The sequence below is a fragment of the Trachypithecus francoisi genome, unplaced genomic scaffold, assembly GCF_009764315.1.
Source record: "Trachypithecus francoisi isolate TF-2019V2 unplaced genomic scaffold, Tfra_2.0 Lachesis_group1, whole genome shotgun sequence".
In the NCBI taxonomy this organism is placed as follows: domain Eukaryota; kingdom Metazoa; phylum Chordata; class Mammalia; order Primates; family Cercopithecidae; genus Trachypithecus; species Trachypithecus francoisi.
This window is the reverse complement of record NW_022681454.1, coordinates 77030938-77048037: the sequence shown is the minus strand read 5'-3', so window position 1 is coordinate 77048037 and position 17100 is coordinate 77030938. Positions and strand designations below refer to the sequence as shown.

The 17100-nt window shown below is 41.1% G+C and overlaps 1 protein-coding gene across 3 annotated transcripts in view; it reads left to right on the top strand.

Moving 5' to 3' along the window:
* CRACD (capping protein inhibiting regulator of actin dynamics) overlaps positions 1-17100 on the top strand; it is a 295533-nt gene that overhangs the window by 107099 nt on the left and 171334 nt on the right. Inside the window, exon 1 of one of the 3 annotated variants that reach the window (XM_033214596.1) lies at positions 1508-1599. The exons of the other annotated variants lie outside the window; for them this stretch is intronic. The gene's annotated coding sequence lies outside the window, so the exon portion shown is untranslated. Of the gene's footprint in view, positions 1-1507; positions 1600-17100 lie in introns of those variants that run through there. 3 annotated transcript variants of the gene reach the window in all.

Here is a 17100-nt window from a genome sequence, read left to right as displayed (position 1 = left end):
CTTTCTAAAAAAGAAAAAAAAAAAAGTTAATGCAGTATCTGTCCAAAGAGAGGCTCTCTTGCACCCAGGAGTTCAAGGGTGTAGTGAGCTGTGACTGCACTACTGCAACTCCAGCCTGGGCGACAAGAGTGAGACCCTGTCTCTAAAAAGATAAAATAAAATGAAGTATTTTTGGACAGTGAGAGGCACTTCAAGCTGGCTCTGTCTTTTTGATATGTCACCCTTTTTCATGTATAATATCTTTACTTTCTGGCACTGACATCCTGTGCTAAGTCATCTTCCCATGGGAATGCCCTCTTCACCTGTAGGAGGGAAGATTTATTGCTTGCTCAGATCTCTCATCTGAATTCCTTCCCTGTCTTTTCTGTTGCCCACCTGATTACTTCCAGTTGGATATCTTATAGGAATCTTAAATTTTATTTGTTCAAAATACAATTCCTGGCCAGGCGCAATCGCTCATGCTTGTAATCCCAGCACTTTGGGAGGCCGAGGCATGTGGATCACCTGAGGTCAGGAGTTCGAGACCAGCCTGGGCAGTATGATGAAATCCCCATCTCTGCTAAAAGTACAAAATTAGCTGGGCATGGTGGTGCATGCCTGTAATCCCAGCTTTTCAGGAGGCTGAGGCAGGAGAATCACCTGAGCCTGGGAGGCGAAGGCTGCAGTGAGCTAAGATCACGCCACTGCACTCCAGCCTGGGTGTCAGAGTGAGACTTGATCTTGGGGGAAAAAAAAATGCAATTTCTGACTTCATTTATTAACAAGATTCCTTCTCTAGTCATCTCCATCTCAGTAAACTTCATCATCACCCTCATCCTTCAGGCCAGAAACCTTCATGTCAGCCCTTATTCTTTGCGGTCTTCTCCACCACCCCCAGCTTCACTCTGTCAGCAAATTTTCTATATTTTACCTCCAAGATGCAGTGTATGTCTTCACGCTTCTCTCCAAATCCTCTTGGCTGAGTCCTCCTTCCTCCTGGTGCTCCCACTAGCCTCTTCATAGCTTTCACCACTCTTGCTTCATCTAGTCCATGTCCACGCATCTTTTAGCCATGAAAATCAGAGCATGTCATGTCCTTGCTTAAAATTCTCTGCAATGCCTTGTAATTCCTCTCAAAATGAAATGTAAAGTACCCCATGATCTGACTTGTATTTCTTCAGCCACATCTCATGTTCCTCTTTCTCTTGCTGAAAGGTAGACAGCAAGGGAAACATCACTTCTTTTGGTTCCTTAGACATTCTGAGCCCTTTTCTCCCTCAGGGCTTCACCTGAACAGGTGTCCTTTTGCCCTTTACATAGCTACATTCATCTGAATTGCCCCCTACTCAGATGGGTCTTCCCCGATTATGCAAGTTACGTTTATCTCAGCCCATACCTCATTATTCACTATAAAAATCCTGTTTCTTTTCTTCCTAGTACTTAACTAGGCACTTGGTTATTTACTTGCTTATTTTTCTTTCTATTAGAATAGCAGCTTGGACTAACTTGTGCCAGAGTGCAAACAGACTATTAGAAGAGAGTCACAGTGGTTCAGTGCTTAATACCACCAGGAATGAACATGGTGCAATTGCCTAAAGGAGGATCTGCAGCCTTTTTGAGGTATGGAGAAGAAAATTAAAGTATGATTGTTGGCCGGGCATGGTGGCTCATTCCTGTAATCTCAGCACTTTGGGAGGCTGAGGCGGGTGGATCACCTGAGCCCCAGGAGTTTGAGAGTAGCCTGGGTAACATGGCAAAACCCCGTGTCTACCAAAAATACAAAAATTAGCGGGGCTCAGTGATATGCACCTATAGTCCCAGCTACTTGGGAGGCTAACGCAGGAGAATAGCTTAAGCCCAGGAGGCAGAGGCTGCAGTGAGCCAAGATCATCCCATTGTACTCCAGCCTGGGCAACAGGAGTGAAATCCTGCCGTAAATAAATAAATAAATAAATACCATTGTTGGTGTAAGAGAATCAAATGATTTATATAAGCTAATTTTCTCTGAAACTACAAAGGGGTGAGACAGGAAAACAGAATCTGAGAATCTATTAATAAACTATGAATAAATCTGCATTATGAATTCCCTTATCTTTAAAATAAAAAATAGCTTGTTTTTACAAGGATATTTAGGTCACAAGAGACCTTTGAAAGCGAGTCTCCTGACTTCCATTTTTCATCTTGTAAATCATGGCTCCCAAGGAGGATAAATATGTAGAGTGGGAAAATGAGTCAGCAGAGATGCTCATCATTGTCTTTTAGAAGGTTTTGTTAGGGGACACAGTTGCTAGATGGAGGAAAAAAGAAGCAGCAATAAAGAATAGGAATCCAGTTACTCACTTTTCTATGAGGTATTTGACCAAATACCTAAGAGGTATTTTAGACCAGTTCTGATGACATCTGTCATAAGAAATCTGTTGTGAAAACTTGGGATTTTTTTTATCTATTGATTTTTTAAAAGTTTTTCAAAACTAAATGTTTTGTGTTAAAATTGCAGTTCAGTTCAATCATCATCAGCATAATAACAGCAGCCCTTTTAGTCAGTTATTTTGTGGCAATAAATAGCCCCCAAATCTTAGTGGCTTGCAAGAACAGAGGTTTGTTTCTTGCCCATATTGTATGTCTGTGGCAGATTGGCATTGGATCTGCTACTGTTCCCTAGGTCTTTTCATTCCAGGATCCAAGCTGAAGGAGGGGCCTCTATTTGGTACATACTATGCTCTTGTCTAAGGGAAAAGAGAGAGTCAGTGGACACACGCAGTGGCTCCTAAAATTTCTGCTTTGATATTGCCGTATTTCATGTTTTCTCACATGCTGTTGGCCAAGGCAAGTGACATGGCCAACCCTGTTGTCAATGGGTTGACATAAATAATCCTCTCATAGGATCCTGAAAATGACATGGAACCCGTGGGTATATCAGGTGATATGCTGGGGATACATGAGGAACCAGGAAGGAGATTGAGTATTTGGAAAAAATAATACAACACATTGCATTGGCGGACATTTACTAAATGCAACTATTTGCCAGGTACTGTTTTAACCCTTCTACATCGATTGAATCCCCGTTAACTATCCTATCAGGATTATTGTTGCTCCCATTTTACAGATGAACAAACTGAGGCCCAAGCCAGATTTCAAACCTACACTGTCTAGCTCCTGGGCCCTCACTCAAGGAAATGCAAGAATGAGCAGACGTTTTCGGTTGAAACATTTGTGTGCATGCTTTTTGAGGACAACAGTGCTGCATACGAATTAGTAATAAACTGTATGGAATACAGTTTGTGTAGGAATAGCATATTTGCAAATAACTAAAATTTTAAAGGGATACTAATTGTGATAACTAGATGGACCTATCCATTGATATCTAAGGACCTGAGAATGTCTTTTCATTCAAATTTGCGTTCGGTATCAGCATTCTGATTTGTGAACCTATGGGAAGAAATGTATTTCAAATATTTATTGAGTTAATACTACTTGCTACACTTTGGTTTTCTTGATTTGCTTAGTCTTCTGGAATGTCGTGACTTTTTTTTTTTTTTTTGAGACAGAGTTTTGCTCTGTCGCCCAGGCTGGAGTGCAGTGGTGTGATCCTGGCTTACTGCAACCTTCACCTCCTGGGTTCAAGCGATTCTCATGCCTCAGCTTCCCAGTAGCTGGGATTACGTGTGGCCTACCATGCCCAGCTAATTTTTGTATTTTTAGTAGAGATGGGGTTTTTGCCTTGTTGGCCAGGTTGGTCTTGAACTCCTGACTTCAAGTGATCCACTTGCCTTGGCCTCCCAAAGTGCTGGGATTACAGGCATGAGCTACCGCACCCGGCCGAATGTTGTGACTTTAAAATCCCAGTCATTGTCTTCAAGGTGCAGTTCAGTGGCCCTTCCTCTGAGAGCCTTTGCTGGGCACCTCCAGCAGAGTTGGCTGTTGCTGCTTCTCAGGTGTGTTAGAAAGAGCATAGGAGATCTGACTTTACCACCGTGTGACCAGGACAGGCTCTGGGCTCAGTTTTCTTCTCTGAATAATGAGAATCAGAATACATGCTGCAGAGAGTGGTAATGAAGCTTCAGTAACATTTCGTTTGAAATTACTTTGTGACCATTCGAGTTTTCAGCAAAATGTAAGGATTTGATTAATCTTTACAACATTTTTCCTGTCTTCTTCTCTAGCCTCTCTTCCTCCTCTCTTCATTCATTCAACCAGGTATTTCCTGAGCTATTAGGGACAGTCACTGCAGTGCTTAAGTACATGGACTCTAGGACCAAACTGCCTGAGTTTAAATATCTGTTCTACATTTAATAGTCGTATTACTTTGGTATTTAAGCTTACTTTGCCTCAGCTTTCTGATCTGTAAAATCGAAACAGTAATAGCACCTTATCCTTTGGGTTATTATGAGGGTTACATGAATTACTATATGTAATTATTTTAGAACTCTGCCTGGTACATACTACCACTAGAAGGTATGTTCTGTATAAGGGCAGGGATTTTTTGTTGCTGTTTTTCATGGCTATAACTCAGTGTCAAGAACAGTGCCTGGAAATAATGGGCACTTAATAAATATTTGTCAAATAAACTAGTAAATATGATAAACCTTGTGGAGAAAAAAATTTAAAAGACAAAGAATGATATTATGTAATAAATGCTTTTATTAAAGTATGGTAAATATTATATCATCCTTTTCAAGTTGCCACGAAGAGTTGCAGTAAACATGTATGGCGATAAGATTCCTGATGGAAAAAAGTATCTTTGAAAATCAAAGGACCTATAATCCCAGCACTTTGAGAGGCCGAGGTGAGAGGATCACTTGAGGCCAGGAGTTCTAGACCAACCTAAGCAACATAGCAAAATCCCATCTCTGCAAAAAATTTAAAACTAAAAAGAAAATCAAAGTTTACTAAATGATGAGGTTGTTAACAATTGGGATTGTGTCTTCATATGCTTTTGGATCCATAGCACCTAATTTGATTCCTAATATCTAGGAGAAGATCAAGAAATGAAGGAACAAATGAGTGAATGAATGGATAAGTGTCTACACTCTGGAAGATTGACTGGAGGAAATGTCATCCATCCACTGTTTTTTGAATTTCTTATCAGTCAGCTAGCAAATAACATTGCTGAGCAAAATCATCTTAGTGGGTTGCCTAAAGAATCACCTTCATGGAGTTCGTGTTTTATGTTTTACACTATGCTGTTTTTTTTAAGTCAAGGATGATACTATGAAAGAAAACCGTATGGAGTCAGTTATTGCATTTATTACAGAGGTTTTCAGGGGAGTCCCATTTCGGTGTTGTTTGAAGAATGCTGCTCTGTTTGAGAACTTCCTTTTAAAATTCAGGGCCAGGGTAATTTTGTCTTCCTAAGGCACTGTATGCCTCTTCCTTTTTGCTGATGAGAAGGATGGGACTAATTGGGCCTCTCTTTTCGTTGTGAGTACCTGGGGACCCAGAGTCAAACTTCAGTGATGGCATGCATGTGTGTGTCTTTCATGTTAGTCGTCTTGAATTTCTACTCTCATTTATATTTTCCCTGTCTGGATTTTTAAATTTTTACCAATGTTTTACTGTTATTTGGTTACATATGTACCTGCTGAAAGCTATGTCAAATCCATAAAGAATGAGGCAAATTATAAATAAATACATATGCATGGATGCATTCTTGCAATCCTAAAACAACTACTCATACTGAGGCCTCCAGATTTGGTTACTGACACCAGTGGGAAGAATCCCTTTTCCACAGATCAAGTAGAAATACCAAATGTTCTGTATCTCTGTGTTGTGCCCATGGTTCTGACTTACATATGTTCTTTTCAATGTTCAGATCATGCAGGGGTAGCTTTCTGGAAATGAAAGGCTGGTTTATGTTCAGTTTTGCTGAAATAGTGCTTTTGATTGAAAATCTCTTGACCCTTACAGAAAATGCTGTAAATAAATTAATGTATATATATATATATATAATTCCTCTAAAGGAAAGAACAAATATCATCAAGCAAGTTCTTGCTTTCTTCCGTCAAGGTAGACCTTGTTTGTGCTCTCTCCTTAATCTCGAAATAGCATATTTCTGAGGAGTTGTAATTATTGCACCTCAATTGGCAATCGTTTTATGAGTATTTTGTAGACGGTGCTAAATCTCAGCAGAAGACTGCCAGCCTGATATTTGTTTTAGGGCAAAATAATGCCTTACCTTTATGGCTGGCTGTCGTGTTGGCGACGATATGTCAACACAGAGAGGAGACTGTGTGTCAGAAGGTGACAGCAAACAGCCATATCTGTCAGGGTGATGTCATAGAGCTGACGCAGACATCAATCAGCTCTTTAAGGATCCTGGCTGAATTCTGAATTTGCCTGTTGATGAAAGGTAGAGAACTATTTCAGCACAGATCTTAGAGCACAGCATTTTCAGCACTGTCCTGTGAACTCCAGAGAAATACAAGCCTGCACGCTTTCTCCCCTGAGCCTTTAAATTCTCTTTTCTCCTTTTGCACTTTCCCATGTGGCAAGAATTGGACTCTTTCTTCATCTCCAACTTCAAATCATTTTCCCTGTGGAGCATTTCCCGGTTGTCCCATGCCAGAGTGGTTGCATGTTGTATGTTACGTGATGACAGTTATTACTTTATAGTGTTGTGACGATGTCTCACTCCTCTGGGGAGGAATCACTCCTCAAGTCCTGTTATAAAGTTATAAAAAGGAAGAAAAAGTTACTTGAAGGAAAAGTATTCACAGGGGAAAACATTCTAGCACTGACTACTATATCTCTAGTACATTTTTACCATTTCTTGGGAACGGGTCTCTTTTATCGATTGATAAATAAAAATTTATACATTTATGGAGTGAGTCTCTGTAGTACAGCTATTATACAACCTTTCTGTGCATAATTGCGCTGTCCAAATGCTGTGGTCGTCAGTCACGGCTGGGCGCGGTGGCTCACGCCTGTAATCCCAGCACTTTGGGAGGCCGAGGCAGGCGGATCGCGAGGTCGGGAGATCGAGACCATCCTGGCTAACACGGTGAAACCCTGTCTCTGCTAAAAATACAAAACAAAATTAGCCGGGTGTGGTGGTGGGCGCCCGTAGTTCCAGCTACTTGGGAGGCTGAGGTGGGAGAATGGCGTGAACCCAGGAGGCAGAGCTTGCAGTGAGCTGAGATCACGCCACTGCACTCCAGCCTGGGCAACTGAGCAAAACTCCTCAAAACAAAACAAAACAAAAAACAATAGTCTCTTCTGACCCCCTGTAATCTGCTGGGCATGGTCCTACATAGTACCTACAGTCTCATCTCCTTGGGTGTAAAAATATTAAAATATTAAAAATGACTTTATTATATTATTAGTTTTTGAAACAGAGTTTCATTCTTGTTGTCCAGGCTGGAGTGCAAGGGCATGATCTAGGCTCACCGAAAGCTCCGCCTCCCGGGTTCAAACGATTCTCCTGCCTCAGCCTCCTGAATAACTGGTACAGGCATGCGCCACCACACCCGGCTAATTTTGTATTTTTAGTAGAGATGGGGTTTCTCCCTGTTGGTCAGGCTGGTCTTGAATTCCTGACCGCAGGTGATTTGCCCACCTCGGCCTCCCAAAGTGCTGGGATTACAGCCGTGAGCCACTGTGCGGGCCAAAAATGACTTTCATTGGAATTTTTTTCTAAAACTTAATGCATATTTGTCTAGTGTAAGCAATTATACCAGAAAAATCCTAGCTAAGTCACTCCCGTATTTTGATTTTTTTTTTTCTTTTTTTTTTTTTGAGACAAAGTCTCACTCTGTCGCCCAGGCTGGAGTGCAATGGCGCGATCTCCACTCACCGCAACCTCCACTTCTTGAGTTCAAGCAATTCTCCTGCCTCAGCCCCCTGAGTAGCTTGAATTACAGGCATGTGCCATCACGTCTGGCTAATTTTTGTATATTTTTGTAGAGACAGGGTCTCGCCATGTTGCCCAGGCTGGTCTCAAACTCCTGAGCTCAAACAGTCTGCCTGCCTCAGCCTCCCAAAATGCTGGGATTACAGATGTGAGCCACCGTGCCTGGCCACTACCTGGTTTTAAAATCAGGCTATTTATAAAGTTTATATTAATATGAACAGACCCTCGCCTCCTGTCTGCAGAAGACAGATGCTGCATGATGGATCAAAGGGCACTAAATAAAGAGATGATGCACTGAATGCAGGTTTGACTTGGGCTTTTGCCCCATCAGCTATGGGTCTTTGGGCAAGCTGCTTAAACCTTGGGAGTCCCAGTTTCTTAATCAGTAAAGTGAGGACAATCATGCCTACCTTTCCCAGGTGTTAAACAAATAAATGATTTGATGTGCATGTGTACACCTGTTACATGATAAACTCTGAGTCGGTTCACATTTGCCTCTGGTCCAGCTTCCTGCTCAGTGCTCCTTGTTCCCTGGACCCCTGCCATTTGAACCTCCTGCACTTCGTTAATAGGCTGGAATACCTTGTGCGTATTTCCTCAGTGCCTTTTATCTTGAACCTGTTCACCAGTGCAGGAGGAAGATGCAGAAGATGATAAAGCATACCACATAAAGGGTTTATCTGGGCATTCTGGATGTAGTAAGAAAACTACAGAAATATTCCTCATCCTAAATAAGATTTGTAGTTTAAAAAAAAAAAAAAACTCATTACTGTCTTTAAAGAAAATAATTAACTGAAAAGTGTTCATTATTCTTGGTAATGGTAATAACTAGTTCTCAGTCTATGGATTTATAGGGGTAACTCAGCGTGAGATGTTTGTTTTTATAGGAAGATCACTTAATGAAATTGATTCTATCAGAAAGAACTAAAATAACATTTTGCTTTTGTATAAATTTACATGTTTAGGCAATGTGTAAAATTAGGAGGGCTTGTGGAAAGAAAGAACTGTTTCATTCTGGTGTTTGAGGTTAAGGAAAAAAGAAAAGCAACCCAGATTGATGTAATTGGGGGCTTGAGAATGATTACATGCCCACCAGACTATTCACATTACTAGCAAATTAAATATCTTCATTTTTAAACTCTTAATTTTTTTTTTCCCTGAGATGGAGTCTCACTGTGTCACCCAGGCTGGAGTGCAGTGGCACAATTTCAGCTCATTGTAGCCTCCGCCTCCTGAGCTCAAGAGATTCTGCTGCCTCAGCCTCCCGAGTAGCTAGGATTAAAGGTACCCGACACCACTACCCCACACCCTGCTGATTTTTGTGTTTTTAGTGGAGATGGAGTTTCACCATGTTGGCCAGGTTGGTCTCGAACTCCTGACCTCGGGTGATCCACCTGCCTCAGCCTCCCAAAGTCCTGGGATTACAGGCGTGAGCCACTGCACCTTGCCAAAGGGCTTTTTTTTTTTTTTTTTAATGAGATGGATTCTTGCTCTGTTGAGCAGGCTGGAGTGCCGTGGCATGATCTCGGCTCACTGCAACCTCTGCCTCCTGGTTTCAAGTGATTCTCCTGTCTCAGCCTCCCGATTAGCTGGGATTACAGGTGCGTGCCACCATGCCCAGCTAATTTTTGTATTTTTAGTAGAGATGGGGTTTCACCATGTTGGCTAGGCTGGTCACGAACTCCTTACCTCAAGTGATCCACCTGCCTTGGCCTCCCAAAGTGAATTGTGCTTTGGCACCATTTTGCTTGTGCATTCTTTTAGCTAATGTTAACCACAGCCTAACCAGGGCAGGTGAGACTACAAGTACCACTTCAGTGAATAGCACAGTTTTGGATCAGAGATGGGTAGATTTTTATTATTAGGCTCAAATTTTTATTTTTTTAAATTATTATAATTATTAGTTCTAGAAACAGGGTCTCACTTTGTTGCCCAGGCTGGAGTGCAGGAGTACAGTCATAGCTCCCTGTAACCTCAAACTCCTGGGCTCAAGGGATTCTCTTGCCTCACCCTCCCAAGTAGCTAGGACTATAGATGTGCACCACCATGCCCCTGCTAATTCTTGTTTTTTTTTTTTTATGTTGTTGTTGTTGTTTGTTTGTTTGTTTTAATTTATTTAAGAAATGGGGGGTCTGGCTATGTTGCCCGGGCTGGTCTTGAACTCTTGGTCTCAGGCGATCCTCCCACCTTGGCCTTCCAAAGTGTTGGGATTATAAGCATGAGCCACCATGCCTGGATGGGCTTGAATTTTTAAATTGAATCATTTGGATTTAACCTTCACAGTTCTTTCTTTTTCATAATATCCTTTGAAACAAGTAAGTAGTTAAGAGCCAAGGCTAATACAGATAAATCATTCACTTGGAGTCCACCTGGTACAACTTCACTTTCCATTGTAGCATGTAATTATTGAAGCCTGCCTTGTCCAAGGTTTTGTACTGTGCTTTTCACAGTGGGGGACAGCAAAGATGAAGCATTCAATATCCCACCTGTCAAGGAGTTTAAACTCTAGCAAGAGTTTACAATTTAGAAATAATCAGCCAAAATGTTGTTTAATTTGTTGGTCGAGGTACAGTGATCTGCCTTAGAGATAGGGATTGGCAAACTTCTTCTGTAAAGGGCCAGATGGTAAATGTTTTAGGCTTTTGGGCCAAGTGGTCTCTGATACAAATACTCAGTTCTGCTGTTGCAGAGGAAAAGCAGTGTAGGCATTACTTTAATGAATGGGCATGGCTGTCATCAGTAAAATCTTGCTTGCAAAAATAGGCTGTGGGCAAGATGTGACCAATGGGCTGTGATCTGGTGACTCTGCTCTGGGGCATGGCCTCTTCACCCCCATGCTATTCTGCGACCTCTTTCAGCCTTAGGAGATGCTTCATGAGCATCTTCTCTGTGCCAGGTAGATGAGGAAAATGAGTCTCTGCCTTCAAGATGTTCCAAGGAGAGAAAAATATAGAGTAAGACATTTAACTTCTGACAATCACTCAATTTTAAAGCTATAAATATTCAGCCTGGGCAACATAGTGAGACTCTGTCTTTTAAAGAAAAGCTAAAAATATCGATACATAATATTTTTCCTCATACAGCACAGATGTGCAGATTGATGAGATGGTTTGTGTAAAACATTTTGATTTACTCAACTGAATATCATTTGTAATGTGAAATTGATGCTTGTCCTTTAACAATCTCAAAGGAGATGAGTAAATAAACCAATCTATCCTTTGTTCATGTAGAGCCCCCTTATGTTAAAAAAAAAAAGTAACAATTTTTTTTTTTTTTTTTTTTTTTTTTTTGAGACGGAGTCTCGCTCTGTCGCCTAGGCTGGAGTACAGTGGCCGGATCTCAGCTCACTGCAAGCTCCGCCTCCCAGGTTTACGCCATTCTCCTGCCTCAGCCTCCCGAGTAGCTGGGACTACAGGCGCCCGCCACCTCGCCCGGCTAATTTTTTGTATTTTTTTAGTAGAGACGGGGTTTCACCGTGTTAGCCAGGATGGTCTCGATCTCCTGACCTCGTGATCCGCCCGTCTCGGCCTCCCAAAGTGCTGGGATTACAGGCTTGAGCCACCGCGCCCGGCCAACAATTTTTATCTAGTTTGATTGCTTCATTTTATTTTTATGAAGCACTTTTTTTTTTTTTTTTTTTTTTTTTTTTATTATACTTTAAGTTCTAGGGTACATGTGCATGACGTTTATATCATGTATAACTCCCCAATGCAATCCCTCCCTCCTCCCCCCTCCCCATGATAGGCCCCAGTGTGTGATGTTCCCCTTCCCGAGTCCAAGTGATCTCATTGTTCAGTTCCCACCTATGAGTGAGAACATGCGGTGTTTGGTTTTCTCTTCTTGTGATAGTTTGCTAAGAATGATGGTTTCCAGCTGCATCCATGTCCCTACAAAGGACGCAAACTCATCCTTTTTGATGGCTGCATAGTATTCCATGGTGTATATGTGCCACATTTTCTTAATCCAGTCTGTCACAGATGGACATTTGGGTGATTCCAAGTCTTTGCTATTGTGAATAGTGCCGCAATAAACAAACGTGTGCATGTGTCTTTGTAGTAGAGTAATTTATAATCCTTTGGGTATATACCCAGTAGTGGGATGGCTGGGTCATATGGTACATCTAGTTCTAGATCCTTGAGGAATCGCCATACTGTTTTCCATAATGGTTGAACTAGTTTACAATCCACCAACAGTGTAAAAGTGTTCCTATTTCTCCACATCCTCTCCAACACCTGTTGTTTCCTGACTTCTTAATGATTGCCATTCTAACTGGTGTGAGATGGTATCTCATTGTGGTTTTGATTTGCATTTCTCTGATGGCCAGTGATGATGAGCATTTTTTCATGTGTCTGTTGGCTGTATGGATGTCTTCTTTTGAGAAATGTCTGTTCATATCCTTTCCCCACTTTTTGATGGGGTTGTTTGCTTTTTCTTGTATATTTGTTTGAGTTCTTGGTAGATTCTGGATATTAGCCCTTTGTCAGATGAGTAGGTTGCAAAAATTTTTTCCCATTCTGTAGGTTGCCTGTCACTCTGATGGTAGTTTCTTTGGCTGTGCAAAAGCTCTTTAGTTTAATTAGATCCCATGTGTCAATTTTTGCTTTTGCTGCCGTTGCTTTTGGTGTTTTAGACATGAAGTCCTTGCCCATGCCTATGTCCTGAATGGTACTACCTAGATTTTCTTCTAGGGTTTTTATGGTATTAGGTCTAACATTTAAGTCTCTAATCCATCTTGAATTAATTTTCGTATAAGGGGTAAGGAAAGGATCCAGTTTCAGCTTTCTACTTATGGCTAGCCAATTTTCCCAGCACCATTTATTAAATAGGGAATCCTTTCCCCATTTCTTGTTTTTGTCAGTTTGTCAAAGATCAGATGGCTGTAGATGTGTGGTATTATTTCTGAGGACTCTGTTCTGTTCCATTGGTCTATATCTCTGTTGTGGTACCAGTACCATGCTGTTTTGGTTACTGTAGCCTTGTAGTATAGTTTGAAGTCAGGTAGCGTGACGCCTCCAGCTTTGTCCTTTTGACTTAGGATTGTCTTGGCAATGCGGGCTCTTTTTTGGTTCCATATGAACTTTAAAGCCGTTTTTTCCAATTCTGTGAAGAAAGTCATTGGTAGCTTGATGGGGATGGCATTGAATCTATAAATCACCTTGGGCAGTATGGCCATTTTCACGATATTGATTCTTCCTATCCATGAGCATGGTATGTTCTTCCATTTGTTTGTGTCCTCTTTGATTTCACTGAGCAGTGGTTTGTAGTTCTCCTTGAAGAGGTCCTTTACATCCCTTGTAAGCTGGATTCCTAGGTATTTGATTCTCTTTGAAGCAATTGTGAATGGAAGTTGATTCCTGATTTGGCTCTCTGCTTGTCTGTTACTGGTGTATAAGAATGCTTGTGATTTTTGCACATTAATTTTGTATCCTGAGACTTTGCTGAAGTTGCTTATCAGCTTAAGCAGATTTTGGGCTGAGACAATGGGGTTTTCTAAATATACAATCATGTCATCTGCAAACAGGGACAATTTGACTTCTTCTTTTCCTAACTGGATACCCTTGATTTCTTTCTCTTGCCTGATTGCCCTAGCCAGAACTTCCAACACTATGTTGAATAGGAGTGGTGAGAGAGGGCATCCCTGTCTTGTGCCAGTTTTCAAAGGGAATTTTTCCAGTTTTTGCCCATTCAGTATGATATTAGCTGTGGGTTTGTCATAAATAGCTCTTATTATTTTGAGGTACGTTCCATCAATACCAAATTTATTGAGCGTTTTTAGCATAAAGGGCTGTTGAATTTTGTCAAAAGCCTTTTCTGCATCTATTGAGATAATCATGTGGTTCTTGTCTTTGGTTCTGTTTATATGCTGGATTACGTTTATTGATTTGCGAATGTTGAACCTGAAGCACTTTTAAAAGTTTTGTTTTATGACATTTCCTAATGGGACCAAATTGCTTTTACATTTTTATTTCTTAATACAATGAGAAAAGATATCTGTATAATTCAGGAACACTGCAATATGCACTCAGCAAGTTACAAATCCATGATATCTTTCTGTTATTTTCTAAGTTATGCAGGTTCTTTGTGTGTATCTTTTTTTTTTTTTTGAGACAGAGTCTCACTCTGTCACCCAAACTGCAGTGCCGTGGCACAATCTCGGCTCACTGCAACCTCCACCTCCTGTGTTCAAATGATTATCATGCCTCAGCTTCCCGAGTAGCTGAGATTGCAGGCCCATGCCACCACGCCCAGATAATTTTTTTGTATTTTTAGTAGAGGCAGGGTTTCACCATGTTGCCCAGGCTGGTCTCGAACTCCTAGCCACAAGTGATCCATCCACCTTAACCTCCGAAAGTGCTGGGATTACAGGTGTGAGCCACTGCCTGGCCTTTGTATCTAGTGGGCATTCTGACACTCGTAGAGCTTCTATAAAAATAGGAAGCTTCAGACATATACTTTTGCTGGTACAGGAGATAATTTTTTAATTGCTCAAAGCACTGTACACTCAGAAATAAAAAGGAGTGAGCTACTGATATGTGCAACAACGTGGAAGAATCTCCGTAGCATTAGGCGGAGTCCGAGAAGCTGGGCACAAAAGGCAGCCATGCTATATGATTTCATGTGTATAACATTTGGGAGAGAGCAAAACTAAGGACAGAAATCCGATCAGCGGGTACAAGAGGTTGGGGATGGAGGATGGGATCGACTACAGAAGGAGTATGAGGGAACTTTCTGAAGTGATGGAAATGGTTTATGCCTCGATTGCAGTGTGGTGACATTATTGTGCATGTATGTGAACTGTATACATGAAAAGGGTGATAAGTTATACTTCAGTAAGCCTGATCAAAACTGTTGCAGAGTTTCTCAGGCAAAGATAAATGGAGAGTTGACCTAAAAGGTTCTAATAAATTCTCTTCAGGTTAAATTCTGAATGCAATTTGGTTCAGAGTCCTCCATTTGTTTCCTTTCAAAGACAAACCTAGTGAGAACATCTGGGCAGGACTGATCTCTGAAATCAGGTGGGAGGAAAGAGAAACAACTTGGGCCATCGGAATGTCCTGACCCAGATGGCAGTTTCTGGCCATTCTTTGCAGACTCCAGAGCAGCTCTTGTTTCACTGTGTTAAGGAAGTTCAGGTGAATTTTATCACTTTCTGCCATTGTCAGTCTGACCCACCCGCATCTTTACCTCCAACTGCCTAGGAAAATGAAAGGTGCAGACTGCAGGCACTTTAGCAGACACATTACTGCCTTCAATAATGTTTCTCGGCCTAGTCATTTAAAGAACATCCACTGAGAGTCTGTTCTCATCTGGGCAGTGGCGTAGCAGCAACAAACAGCAATCCCTGCTCCTCTGGAGCTCACATCTACAGGATGGCTAACAGCTCCCATTTATTAAGTGCTTAAGCTTACTGTGTGCCGGGTGCTATGTGTACTGACTCATTCAATCCAAGCAACCATTGATTATTAATCATGATTATCACCATTGCCATGTAAAGGTGAGGAAGCTGAAGCACTAAGATTTAAGTAACTTACCCAAGGACACACAGTTAGTATGCAGCAGATAACTGCCAAGTCCATGCTTTTAGCTACATTGGCTCTCTGAGCAGTGTGCCAGTCAGCCAGAAGGCTGTACCTTGAAGGGACCCAGAATCTCATACTTCATGCCTTAGGGAATAACTTTAAGGTTAAATAAAGCTATCCTATTTATGTAGAAACAGTTACTTCATGGGAAAAAAAGTCAAATAACATTAATAATTTACCAAAAAAGAAATGCTAATTAACATACATATAGAAAAATGTTTACCTTACAAATAAAGAAATTAAAAAAAAATATTTTGCTGATTAAATTAGCAAGCAAAGAGTTCAAATGGAGACAGCAAAAACTAATTCATTGCTAGTGGAAGTTGAATTTGTTTTATAAGAGACAGGGTCTCAATCTCTTGCCCAGGCTGCAGTGTAGTAGCACAATTATAGCTTACTGTAGCCTGGAACTTGGGCTTAAGCAGTGCTCCTTTCTCAACCTCCAGAGTAGATAGGACTATAGGCACACAACACCACACCTAACTAATAAAACAATTTTTTTGTTGTAAAGATGGGCTTTTTTCTATGTTTCCCTGGCTGATCTTGAACTCCCAGCCTCAAGCGATCCTCCTTTCTTAGCTTCTCAGATTACAGGTGTGAGCCACTGTACCCAGCTGGAAATATAAATTAATATAGTTTGGACGGCAGTTTGCATTCTGAGCCTTAACCATATTTATTTATTTTAACCTAGTCTTTTCACTTATATGATTTTATCTTTTGGAAGTAGTCGAAAATATGGAAAAAGTTATGTGCAGCAAAGGTATTTGTTGCAGTGGTATTTTAAAAAATGAATACAATGGAAAGATCCTAAATGAACAGATAAGTAAATTAAGAAATACTCATTTGGCTAGGTATGGTGGCTTAAGCCTGTAATCCCAGCATTTTGGGACGCCGAGGTGGGTGAATCACCTGAGGTTAGGAGTTTGAGACCAGCCTGCCCAACATGGTGAAACCCCATCTCTACTAAAAATACAAAATTAGCCTGGTGTGGTGGCGCATGCCTGTAATTCCAGCAACTCGGGAGGCTGAGACAGAAGAATCACTTAAACCTAGGAGGCGGAGGTTGCAGTGAGCCGCACCACTGCACTCCAGGCTGAGTGACACAGAGAGAGACCCCCCTCCACCAAAAAAAAGAGAAACATTTAGTGGAGTATTACACAGGCAATTAGAATGATAGTAGCAAGGACAATTTAGTAGCATGGAAAAATACAAAACATTAGCTGTAAAAAAATTTTTTTAAAGGAAGAATGCAGCATTGCATGTAAAATATAATGAAAACTTTTTTTAAAAAAATTATTATTATACTTTAAGTTCTAGGGTACATGTGCATAACGTGCAGGTTTGTTACATATGTATACTTGTGCCATGTTGGTGTACTGCACCCATCAACTCGTCAGCACCCATCAACTCGTCATTTATATCAGGTATAACTCCCAATGCAATCCCTCCCCCCTCCCCCCTCCCCATAATAGGCCCCGGTGTGTGATGTTCCCCTTCCCAAGTCCAAGTGATCTCATTGTTCAGTTCTCACCTATGAGTGAGAACATGCGGTGTTTGGTTTTCTGTTCTTGTGATAGGTTGCTGAGAATGATGGTTTCCAGCTGCATCCATGTCCCTACAAAGGACACAAACTCATCCTTTTTTATGGCTGCATAGTATTCCATAGTGTATATGTGCCACATTTTCTTAATC